This window comes from Camarhynchus parvulus, chromosome 3, assembly GCF_901933205.1.
Source record: "Camarhynchus parvulus chromosome 3, STF_HiC, whole genome shotgun sequence".
Lineage (NCBI taxonomy): Eukaryota > Metazoa > Chordata > Aves > Passeriformes > Thraupidae > Camarhynchus > Camarhynchus parvulus.
The window spans coordinates 58,760,915-58,774,006 of record NC_044573.1 but is presented as its reverse complement, the minus strand read 5'-3'; the positions used below and the strand labels follow the sequence as shown (position 1 = coordinate 58,774,006).

The window sequence follows — 13,092 nt, the reverse complement described above, 5'->3', positions numbered from 1 at the left end:
TCCCTTTCTCAAGCTCCTATGTTAATTACCATTTAAACAGATCTCATTTTCGCAAATAACCATTCAGTTATAACCCATTCATAAATGAGATTTGAGACAGCATTGTGATAAAACAGGCTGAATGGTAGATTGATATGATTGTCATAGAATTATTAATAATGGAAATTTAACACAATAATGAATGGCTCCACTGTTAATTTTCTTGTTCTCTTAAGCATTTTATGTCAATAATTTACTGGAAATAGGCAGCAGATTACATGTTCATATCTAAATCATCCCTTACAGTCATTTAGAATCCTTTAAGCAGTACAGAGAACATTAAAACATAAATAAAAGCCTTCAATGGTATCTTTGCACAGAGGTTTTCCCTATCCCCCAATTTTTGCTTTTACATTTTAACATAGTAGCTACCTCCACAGTCTCTTCTAAGACAATTTCCTGACATAAACTATGCTGAGAATCTGCTGTATTCTGGGTTACTGGTTCATGAATAAAAATGTTGTTTACAGGTTTCTAACTCATGTCTACATAAATGACAGACAGCAGAATGCCCTTTTAAACTGGGCTAAAAATGTCAAAGATTTCTTCCTGGGTTTTTTTCTTATTTTTTGTAGCTGGGACATATCTTTCAGTTTGATTGCTTACAATCCTCTAAAAGCAATGTACCTTCCTGTATATCTTGCTTGATTCTTGTGGGAACATTTAAATCCCTATGCAGTGCAATATTTCTGAGGAAGGAGGGAAATATGTATTTTTTCAAACAGTAATTATAATAGTTTTTGTATGTATGTATTAATAATCCACTATTTATAAGCACAAGTTCCATGCCAGAAAAAAACACCCAAAATATTTTCTAAGGTGATAGGAAAAAATGTAAGTTATTGCAACAGATTATCATGCATGTGTTGATGGGGCATATAACTACAGAAATTGCTCTCAGGCAGACCCAAATCAAAAAGGCATGAGGTCACTCTGTCTTCTTTCCTTCAGGGCTTAGAACATTTCTCCACTGTTTCAGAACACCTCCTGAGGAGGACAAGCAGAGGATCTGAAGACCTTACTGCTGGGCTAAACCACACTCTGAAAACTACAAAACAGTAGGTTTTATCAAATACTCATATTTTAGAAAAACTCTAATAAGAATTAAGACTCCGATCTTACTATTTTTATAGCACAAAGACCCCAAGTCATCACTGAGTCAGTTTAGCAGAACATTCAGAACACTGTCCAAACCCACGGGGTTTTCAGTTGTTTAAACATGTTTATTCATGTTTAAAGTTAAGTGTGTCTTGAAATGTTTATTTTATGGTGTCTGCATCTTGAGGAGGCTCAAGCCACACTTCATTAAGGGAAATATTTTGGGTACTGAATTTAAGGAAATTAATGTCAACAAAAATTGGATATTTCCCTTAATTCTACTGTATTTACTTTTAGTTTTACTCTATTCCCTCAGTTTAAGTCAGACAACACTGCTCCCTGAATCCATACTCTAGCTTCTAACACCACTGAAATGTAATAGTCAAAACCAGAGCAATCCTTCTTCTCCCAAAATCAATCTGAGCATTTAAGTTGTAAACTTAAGTCCCTCCTTAAATCTTTATAAGATTTAAAAAATAAAAAAAAAGAGTTGTGGCTAAAACCAGATGCTGAGAAAAAAAATAATTTTTTACACAGGGTAAAGTCCTTGAAATATCAAGTAACATAGACTATAGATTTGTGTTTTGTTGAAACCAAAATGTTGGATTGGACATAAACACCATTTTCATAATTATCCTCATAGGAAATGTTAATTTCCTGGTGTCATTAAGTAGTCTGCTTTAATTGCCATATTTGGGTGTCTTTGTTACAGACTTATTCATCATTTGTCTCTTAGAAATAAGCATAAAAAGTTTCAGAACAACAAAGTACCATCTCTTTTTCATAAAGCTTGGAAATGATGAGTGATATTTTACAGTACATTTCCAAGAAGACCTGATGCTTAGGTTTTGTGCACCTTCTCAGACTTTCAAAATAAAAGCCAGCTTCTGTCCAGATTCTCTGTGGGACTCATTTTTTTGGGGAGACTTGCATAATTGCGTCACAAGGGAAGACCCTCACAACAGAAAGGACCCTCATGCTTTCTTAACAAAGCTGTTCAGTTCCAGTTTCTATTTTGTCTAGAAACAATAATATTTAGGAACTGCACTCGCAGCAGTTGTAGGTAATTATTTACACATTTTACATAATAAGACTGAATTTATTACATAGATGCGGCTTTTTCTCTATGGATGTATGTGACAGAGGAATAATGGATACTTCCCTTCATGATGCATATTGGTAGGGATATATGTTTTCAAATGAGTCATCTATTCACCTCTCCTAGTGCTTCATAGCTTTCTCCACCACAACAATAGTGAGAAAAATTTGGCATGGCATGGAATGGCATGAAAACTGAACTCACTATCACCACAACTGAAATGATCACAAATAATTACTACATGACATATAAAATACCTCAGTGACACCATTCAAAATTGTGAGGCAATTATAGTTTCTCCATTACTTATATTTTCATTCAGAAGAACAGCAATACTTTTCTCAAAGATAGTCCTGCTTCACTTGCTTCTGACTTCCTCTAAGTCCCCAGTGGAATTTTAACTGGAGATAGTATGACTGATGCTCATGACAGCACTTGCATGGGAAGTTTAATATGAAATTAGTAAGTTAAGTCACACAGTATGTTGCTTTTTGTTAACTTCCCAGAAAGAAATGATGAAAATATGGCAATCCTGTAAGCCATCTTCTATTTTGCTGGCACTATTTCTGGCATTTCAAATGCAGAGAAAATCCTTATGCCAACAAAGGAACACTCTACCGGCTGTCCCAGCATCCCACCTTCTTGCCTTCACTTGAAAGCTCAAACAGAAGAACTGTGTTTTTTGATTCAGTATCAAGAAACCTTACATTCAGGGAAGAAACAGTGTCTGCTTCAAACAATTCAGTAATCTGAGAAAATTCTATATTTTCTGTATATTTTTTCTTTAAAGTACTATTCCACTACTACTTTATTTATCAAGTGCTTCTGATATGATGGACATAAAAGCTGTATGTTGCTTTTCAACTTTCTTTCAAGATAGTGCTGCTGTTTAAGGATGCCAACTAGAAAAAGTCTTCCAGACACAGGCAAATCTTAAACTACATGGACTTTAATAATAAAGAAAGAACACCTTTTGTGACAAAAAACCAAGCAACAAACTCACTATTCTATGCATTAGAGTTCCACTTCACAGGTAGTTTACTTCCTTTATTCTGTGTATAGTTCAGAGCCTGTTCACTTACATGTGCATAATAAATAATCGTTCTATTTCTGTGATTTTTATTGGATGCCAACACCGTGCATTCTAACATATCCAGGTATTCATAAAACATAATAATGCATTATTCAGATAAACATTTCAGAGAAAGCCAAAATAAAATTTTATTATGTAGAACATGTTTAAGAAAATCTGATTTCTTAAACCACTTCAAGACAGATTAAAACCCACTCAATTCAAGCACTTTTTTAATACTTCAGCTGTTAATAAGAGAATGGATATTCCAGAAATTTCCTTTTGTATACAAAAAGGCATATACTCTCAATGCTAGAGAAGCATTGAGAAGCATTTCTCATGGAGAAAACCTTGAGTTTCTACTTAAAGAAATTACCAGTATGATTTCCAAAGCTTTATTTTATATATATACAGGCTTTCATCATACTTGGAGTGCTAAGTTTCTATCCTTTTTAAAAAAGTTAGACTGTTGGAAAGTATGAAAGGATTAAGTTAAATCAGCATCTTAAGTGCTGTGGACAGCTCACAAATCATTTGGAAGCAGACATTTCTGTCTGTATTCTCACTAGTTTCAGAAACTGGTTGAGGTAAAGCGCAAGCCAATAAATGGCAAATTGCATAGTATTGCATGCTATGTAGCTATTGTTAAGATAAATAGTGACACATGCCAGGATTCTCTGTATGATTCTGACATTTTCTTGGCCCCGTGTTTCTTGGCTTTCCTTGCTGTTAACAAATATCTGCACCATACTTCTGCTAAACAGGATCTCACTGATTTCCCTCGGTGGCATACAGCTGCAAACAGAGGAGATGCTCTATGCCCAGAAAAGCTTCCAGCTGAGTAAAAAGACAGTGTGTAACAGACAAGTACCAGGAACTGAACTGGTCAGCTTGAGAATCAGTGGCATCACCATTGCAGCAGCCAAGTAATTTGCAGGATTTTTTTCTAGGTAATATAAAATGAGTTTCACACCGATGTTACACAGACACCAGCGAGGTAGCTCTGCCAGTATTGATGATGAGCTCCTAGTAGGCCTAGTGGCACCAGAGGGAGAAAAAAAATAAATTAATTACCTGTTAACCATCTTGTTGTTTGGTAATAGACACTGGCCTAAGGGGCAAGGAGCTAACCTGTCAGTATAGCATGTACAAGCCAGTATACAGCATGTATATGATGTATACATGTACAAGATGTATATGATGTACAGCATTTACAAGATAAGAAAAAGCAGTAAGGACACGTCTTCTAGATTTCTAATGGTGAGGAAAAGTGGGTTTTGTTTGAAGAGAGACAGTGGGATTATTCAGATCATTTATGACTGAATTTTGGTTACTAGCTTGTATGTTCTGAGTATATGGAACAGGCTTGGTATTTAATGCTTAAGAAACTGTTTCAGTCTTTGCTTAAGCATTTTCTCATGTACAGATTAAAGAACTTAGATTTTGTACCTTTAGAGACAGAAATGAGTCACTAAGGCAGAGTTCTGTTTGCAGTTGTTTATTATTTATTGACTGACAAATAATTTATTATCACAAATAAATTCTTGACACTCATTCACTGCTTATAAAGACCATATTCTTGTGAATTACACTAAAAAATTGTGTATGAACAAATCTATTAGAAAAATTATGATTTGAAGATTTCTTTTATGTCTTAATAAGAATTAAAGAGATAACATATATAGACTTTCTTTTCACATATAATATGGAAAAAAAGGTATGTAAGATAACAGTATCACAGTACAATCCACAGTAAGTCTTAGCAAAAATAAAATTTTATGGTGTCATTTATTCTCACTATAGTGGTCTGGACCTGACCACAGCTCTTTACCTCTAGTGGGGATCCTCTCAATCTTCAGTTTCATTCATGTTCCCAATTCAGGATATTTCACATTTAACTTATTCTTACACAGGACAGTCAAGTGTCCCAATTTCTTGCAAAATTTGAAGTAGAAATGGATCTGGATCTTAGAAAAATATCCTGTCCCAAGCTAAAAAATGCCTCTTTAATTGGATTAAATTTATGGAAGACACACAGTTTAATCCACCCACTGCCTTGCTTATTACAGTAAATTAATGGGTTTTCATAGCATGAACCAAAAGGTGTAGGTTGGAAGGGAAAATAGTATAATACTATTGACATCCCAAATTTCAAATAAAAATATTCCATGCCTTTCAAAGGGAGACTCTCACTCATGAGGCTAAAATTACTGATTCTTGCTATAATCTCAGAAGTAACCAATTTCATAATTAATGTACTAAAATGTTTGTTTTACTGACTGCTAGCAATATCAGTGTTGACATTTAATGCCTGAAATATTGGTCTTAACACTGACTCTCCAGAGATGTGCAGATGACTGAGATCTGGAGAGCCTTGGGGCCTTATTCTCTTCTTTCCTTTCTACTGCAGATCAGGTGCAAATTCCTTAAATCAATAGCTTTAAGGTCAGTATAAAACTTCTATTTTGAAGGAGCAGACACTACCCATCTTTAAGAATGCACTGGTAGAATTTGAGAAGGCTCCAGGCAGCACAGGCAAGTAGCAAATCTGAACTTCATCCGCTTGCAAAACACATCTTCCAAATGTCTGTCACTAGGGTGGGCAGCTCTTGTACTATAATCCACAGAATCTCCCACAAAATGTGTTGCTCACACTAATATAAATCATCACATTTTTCTACATATAACTTATGGTTCATGTAAAAACCCAACAATTATGTGGTTCACTGTCAGTAAGTTTTGCAAATACAGCACAAGCAAGGGGAAGTCTACCCTAGAGATACTTCTCACCTAGTAACAGTACTGAAATTAGTCCTCCAACCTATTCCTTCTGTCCCCAAAAACCACATTCTGTCACTTGCACTGTTTGAGACAGTGCCCATCCATAAATTATCTGAGGATTTATGAGGATGGGTTCTTCATTGCAACTAGTATGAGGCTAGCTGTTGGGAACTGTGCTGTTGATAAAATGGGGATGCATTAATTACTGCCAAGCAGCGCTTATCTAAGAGCCAAGGCCTTTTCTGCTTCTCACTCCAATCCACCAGTGGGGAGCTTGGGGGTGCACAAGGAGTTGGGAGAGGAGTGGATAGCTGGGGTAGCTGACCCCAACTGATCACATGGATATTCCATAGTGTATGGAATCACGCTCAGCATATAGAGCTGGAGGAAAGAGAAAGAGGAGCATGTTTGGAGTGATGCTATTTGTCTTTCCAAGTCACTGCTATGTGTGATGGAGCTCGAGATGGCTGAACACCTGCCTGCCCATGGGAAGTGGTGAATGAATTCCTTGTTTGGCTTCGCTTGCATAGCTGGCTTTTGCCTTACCTATTAAATGTCTTTATTTCAGCCCATGAGTTTCCTCACTTTTGCTCTTCTGATTCTCTCTGCCATCCCACCAGGAGAGAGCAAGTGAGTGGCGGTGTTGTGTTTAGTTGCCAGCTGGGGTTAAACCACATCAAGAAGAAAGGTACGGTGATACTCTACCAAGTCCACTGTTGCGGGGCAAAGAAAGGTCAGCAGCAACAACTGAAAATTTTTTTCCCCTTTAGATTTAAAAGCTCCATTCCTTCCAGAGACAGTACAAGAGCAGTCGTGAAACCAGCAGTGGTTCATGTCACATTCCTGGTCAACATTTCATCATCTGCTGACAGCACAGGAGTGTGAAGTTTCCCTAACAATTCCACATCAACATTTTCCATAAATTCTAAAGAAAATTTCTGGTTTTTTACTAGTAGAGATATTACATCTACTTGGGATTTGGTGGGCATGTATCATCCTTTCATCCATTGCCTCTGTGATACACAGCTGGGTCTTTCAAAAATTGACATCTCTGAAATACACAACTGCCTGCAGACCTGTCCTCTCAGTAGCTGACATGAAATACGTTACATCACACACAAAACCAAATTACAGATCCAGCAATAGTTGAATGAACAGAGAGAAATCTGACACTTGAAAGTGATTCTTCACTTGTTGAAAACAAAACATGCCAAACAGCTGAAATGCAATGTTTCCAGCTTCTGAGGAATAGTACCCATCTCTTTGCTAGTCTGCAATAGGTGGCATGCATGTTTCCTTGCTACAACAAGGCAATAGTGGAGGATGTACTTAATGTAGAAACCACTGCAGCCACCAGGATTATAATCTTTATAAAGCATACACTGAGAAAAGACAACACACTGTACAATCACAAAGCAACTGTAGTCACTTATGATTGGAAGAATCATTTCAGGATGGATGGCAGGTCCTGAGTCACTGTTTTGAGGAAAACACTTCTCGAGAAAAAATTAGATATGATTATACCAAGTTTAGTAGTTTTCTGTTTTTGGGAGATTTCTGGTAAATTGAATAAAAGGAAACATCAACACTTAAGTCAAATCAATTTTAAAAAATGAAATAAAACCTGCTATCAATGCAAACCAAATGCAGAGTTGTTTTTACTTTCCCCCCCAAAAGACATGTTTGACTTATGAATGTGGAGCTCCGATGCACCCTGGAGTCCTTCCTTCTCCCAAGCGCATCTGCTGGATTACCTCACCCGACTGGAAGGTGCGAGCACCTTTGCAGTCCCTGGTTGTACACGAGGGGTGGGCGGGCCGCACCAAAAGAAACTCCCCAAAATAAGCGTAAAAATGAAAAGGTGAATCATAAAATGCAATTGCATCCGAGGTAAAGAGCCCCCACATTGCGGTGAATCACTCTGCGCTCCCACGCTTTCCGTCCGGCTCTCACACGGGGTCAGGGAAGGCGAGCACCCGGCCCCACACCCGGAGGGCCCCCGCTGCGCTCTGCACCGTCAGGAGAGACCGACCCCGCCGGGAAAGGCCGATTCCAACCCCAGGCGACGCCGTGACCAGCACCCCCGCGCTCCCCTCCCGCGCCGCCGCCCCCGGTGACTCCTCCCTCCTCCCCCACGGCCGCGGCCCCGGAGCCCGGCGGGGCGGAACCGGGCGCGCTACAAATCCGCCGCTCCGGCGGGGCTGCGGGCAGAGCAGCGCGGGAGGTCCCGCAGAGGAGGCCCTCCGGCCGGCTGGTCCCGGCGGGAGCGGGGCGCGGCTGCCCGCGCTCTCCCTCGGGGTGCTGGCAAACTTCCCCGGGAGCGGGAAGGAGAGAAGGAGCCGCGTCCCGGTCCCGCGGCTCAGCCCGCCCCTTTCCCTGGCTGCCGTCCCGTCCCGGCGCTGCCTGCGGCCAGATTTGCCTAGCGCCCGCGGGGCTGGTCCCGGCTGCCTCCCATCGCCGCGACTGGCGAGCGGGCTGCCCGCCTCCGCCTCGTCCCTTGGGGAGCGGAGGGAAACCAGGGGGCCGTTTCCATAGAGATGGGGCCGGAGTGAAACTTTGCTACGGGCGGGCGGCGAGGGCCGAGCCCGGGCGGCGCTGCGCGGAGCGGTCGGGACGGCTGTGAGAGCGGCGTCCGTCCCCCTCCACCTCCCTCGCAGCGCCTCCGGGGGCGAGCACCGCCCGGGCACCCTGCAGAGGAGCCGGGAAAGTTTTGCTCCGCGGAGCCGCCACCCGCCCACGCCCCCCTGGGTGGCTGCTTGGCGGCCGTTCCCCCGCGGCGGCTCCCGCGGAGCGCTGCTATGGCACCCGCCCGTCGCCGCGGGGCGAACAGGGGGAGGCCGCCTCAGGCTGGCCCTGCGCCGGCGGCGGGGGGGCGCGCAGCCCCCGGGCGGCGGGCGTCCTCCTCCGGCCGGCAGTGACCGCCCCGGCCGCGCTCCTGCGTGCTCGCCATGCCTGCCCCCGCCCGCCTCTCGCCGAGCACGGTGCCAGGGAAGGGCGAGGGGAGCCGCCGCCCTGTCACTCCCTGAGCCAGCCGCCGCCTCACTGGAGAAGCCCCGTGTCTGACGGGCACGGCGCAGCTCCGCTGCTCGCTGCGCCGGGAGGGCTGCGGGCACCGCGCACCTCCCCACAGGTAAGCGGCGAGGCGAGTGGGGGTGAGTCTGCTCGGGGTCTGTCCCTCGCCCCCGAACTTCAACCCGCCCGCAGCCGTCACCGCTCCTCGGGAGTGCAGGGGCTGCGCCCTGCGCCTTCCTGCCGGCGGTGCCTGGGGCACGGAGAGACGCGCCCCTGCCCTCGGCGGCGAGGGGCAGAGGGAGCGGCGCCGGTGGGTGGTTCGGCACCGGTGGGTGGTTCGGTGGGTTTTTCCCTGCCAGAAATGGACTTTCTGCCTCCCGAACGGAGCGGGCTGGCGTGCCGGCGGCAGCCGCGCTCCGCGCAGCTGCTACACACCCTCTTTTGTCTGCGCTGGGTCCGAAATACTTTAGTGCTGCCGTCTCCTGCCCCGCCGGTCGGGATCCCGGATCGGCACTGCCCCGCTGAGGGCTGCCCCTGGGCTGAGCGCCCCGTGCCGCCTCCCACCCGGCGAGTTGCCCCATTGCCTTTATTTTCACGGGAGCTGGGCTTTCCTTAACCTTTGTTTGCGGGGAAAATGGTGGTGTGCTGCTTATCTGAAAGGATGAGAGGCAGATGGGGATGACAAGGGGGTTGCCTTATTCTCTTGCGTGCGAATATAACTCAGTGCTAAATAAATCGCTCACCGGCTAGACATAATCTTACTGGTGAGGCAGACTTTGAAACAAAAGTACTGCGAACAGCTCGGATGCGTAGCAGATACTCCTGATATCCTACTAACATAAACATTGTTAGTGTTTGCGCTTGAATTCAATACATGTGCAGCTGTTGTGCCGATCTGGAATTGCAGTAGCTGTATCTGTTTGACACTTATTAGTCTTTTGTACGTAGTAGTTATGAAGAATAATGCGGGTTTTATTGTTCAAGGCGAAAGTACCCGGACAAAAGTATTCCTTTAGTGTAGCATTCTGTGTAACGTGAACTACAAAATAACCGGTAGCGATGTAGTGGACTTGCACTTCATAATGCTCTTAGGACATGGAGACTATATTGCTCAATAAAATTTTGCCAGCAAAGGTTTCTCTAGCTTTTCTTGATGCTAGGTCAATACACTAGCAACTATTCTGGTATTTTTCTCTAAGTAGATGGTGCAGACTGTCCATGTGATGGAAACCCAGTGTCCAGATAGAAAGAAGCAGTGCTTTTTTTTTTTTTTTTTTTTCCCCCCTTCCTTTTAGTACTTTTGGTGCTTCTTTGTAGAAAGTGTGAAAAAAAACCCCAACATTTAAACCAGAAAATGATATTTCCATTGTATGTAACTGACGTTCCGTAAGGATGAAGCTAAAGGGTCATTCAGGTTTGGAATGGTTTAGTGTACTTTTGTTGCCAGGAAATGTACTTCTAGATAAATACTTGTTAGAAGATAATTGTAAGATAATTTTTAGTAATTCAAAACATGAGTTGCAATTAGGTGTTTTGTCCTGAAAATAGGAAAACACACTCATGGATAAAGATATGAGGTACTTAAGTAGTAATTTGGGAAGTAAAATCATATATAATTTATATTTTGTTGGCATAGAAACATTTTATTTGTTGCTCCTTGGTTGGATTGCAACAATGATCCAAATGAAAATTGGACTACTGATGCAATCGTTCAGTGCAGTAGAGTTATTTTGTTTGATGTACAAAAATGGTTTTGCTCAATATAACCTCACTGGAATTCATTTTTATTGAAGCTTTGTCATCAAATTATAAAAAGTGGGCTGTTGGAATCTAATCCTGTGAAGTATAGACTAAGCAAGCCCTGCTCTGACAAAGGACTGAAAAGTTTGCTCACTCTCAAGCAGGTATGCAGTTCCAACTTCATCCCTAATGATCACCCACGGTCTGAGTTTGTTGCATGTGGCAGTAGGTCCTGGTAACTTCAGTGAAACTCTTCATTGTCCTAACTGCACTGCTGGACCTTCCCTGGACCAAGTCCTCTCTCAGTGTGTTCTGCCTCTACTTCCCTGAATGCTGGATCTACAACACAAAATACCTGTGCTGTGTGCAGGTGCTCACCTCAGCCACATCTCATGGGTTGTATATTCTCTGTTGGCTATCATCTCTCAGGGCTGAAAGGGGAAAATACAAAGTGAAAATTGGTTAAGGAGTGAAGTACATCAATGCAACAGCAGGAGGAGACTGCTACTTCTTGTGTTTTGTTCAGTAGATTTTAGGAGCCAGAAATCTGAAATGCTGAAAAATCAGTGAAAACTCCCACTAAAATTACTGAAACCAGACAAAGTTATGATATAAAATGTATGAAACCTGTTGTCATGAATAGTTACCAATTTTTTAAAAATTAATGGTGAAATCCTCAGTCTTGTCTGTAATAGTGGTAGAGATTGTAGTAGAAGGGGAACTTTGTGTCCTAGCTAGTGATGATGCCTCAGTTTGATTGGTGCCACTACTCTTTATAAACAGATCAGTTACTTGTAATCTCAGTGTTTGATCTCATGATACCGGAACAAAGAGGCAGTTGCAAATAATTTTCTAGTTGCAAGACAGGAGAGTTATGTAGGAAGACGTGAAACATAAAGACATAGGTGTCTTATGCCTTAAGTTTAGACATCTTAAGGTGTTTCAGAGCTCTGTATGAGGCTGGTAAACAGAGTCTAAGGAGAGCACTTCTGGAAAGGCAGCTGACAACCATGTAGAATGCTATTGTTTGTATTACAGGTCCATGGTAAAAGCCTTTAAGAAGACCAATCTATTCTCAGAAATCTTGTTAAAAATTCTGATGCTGCCTTATGATGGATACAGGAAGAAATCCCTTGCTGTCAGGATTTAGGAGGTCCATTTTCAGGTGTCTATTTATCGGCAAAATGTTTGTATTGCTTCCTGTGCTTCTAACTGCCTTTGAGTAACTCAAGGGTACTAATAAATAGTTGAGGAATAAAAAATCTTTTTAGAGAAGTTGCATATACTCTCCAAGCCTACTAGAAGTAAATGGAAATTGCAAGTAGTGCTTGAGTTCGTACTCTAGTTTTAGTTAGCACATTAGTTGTACAACAAAAACACTGTAAGGAAAAGTTTCTGGTTTTCTTCTTTAGTGGGTAAAACATAAGAACCTACTTACCCAGAGATTGTGTGGGTTAAGTGGACTGTTGACTCCATGGAAGGGTGAAATGCTGACAACATAATTGAATTAAACTACTGAGCAGATGTTTTACACTGCTGTTGCTTTGCCCACTAGCTTTACTAGCTCCTCAGTGTCCTCTGTTTGTGGAGTGTGAGAATAAGCACTGCTCTAAACTTTCGTGCTGAGGCTTCAGTCTAGCTCTAAAGCAAGATGTTGTTACTCTCTTCCATCATTAGCCATTTCCACATCAGACAGTTCAGTATGAGGTGCATATGTATATATGTAACTGCTCTTCAAATAGGTAAATCTTGCCAGAGGGAGCCCCAGTGACCTGATGACAGAACTTAGTACTGAAATACTGACATTATATTGATTTCTTAGTGTAAACGAAATTACATTTTCCTTACTGAACTTTCCTACACGATCAGTGATTTTAAACTACATTTTTCATAGATGCCTTTTAAAAATCAAGTTTTTTTTTTTTTTTTTGCATGGCTAGCCAAATGGGATGGATAACCTGTATTACAGAGCTACTTGAAGCCTTTTATCTGTAGCAGGAGCAGAACATGCTTGTGGTGGTTTTAAAATTATTCTGTGTCCAGAAAACCTGAGAAAGAAGGAGGTTTATCCTCAGTCATTTCCTATATCCCTCAGTGTTTCTAGTTGAGGAAAGTTATTATTCCTTTTTCTGCATGTTTTAGTACCTAAAATGTGTGACAGCGTGGTGCAAAGCCACCTAACTAAAACTAGGCGTCTGAGGAGCACTGCGAATGAGATGTAATGATACAGCCGAGATTTTCAGGAAAAACA

The 13,092-nt window shown here is 42.2% G+C and overlaps 1 protein-coding gene across 1 annotated transcript in view; it reads left to right on the top strand.

Annotated features, from left to right (window-relative positions):
• The first annotated feature begins 9,098 nt into the window (after window positions 1-9,098).
• The window catches only part of TMEM200A (transmembrane protein 200A), a 54,349-nt gene continuing 50,355 nt past the window's right edge, over window positions 9,099-13,092 (top strand). The window contains exon 1 of the mRNA XM_030944838.1: window positions 9,099-9,219. The gene's annotated coding sequence lies outside the window, so the exon portion shown is untranslated. The remainder of the gene's footprint in view (window positions 9,220-13,092) is intronic.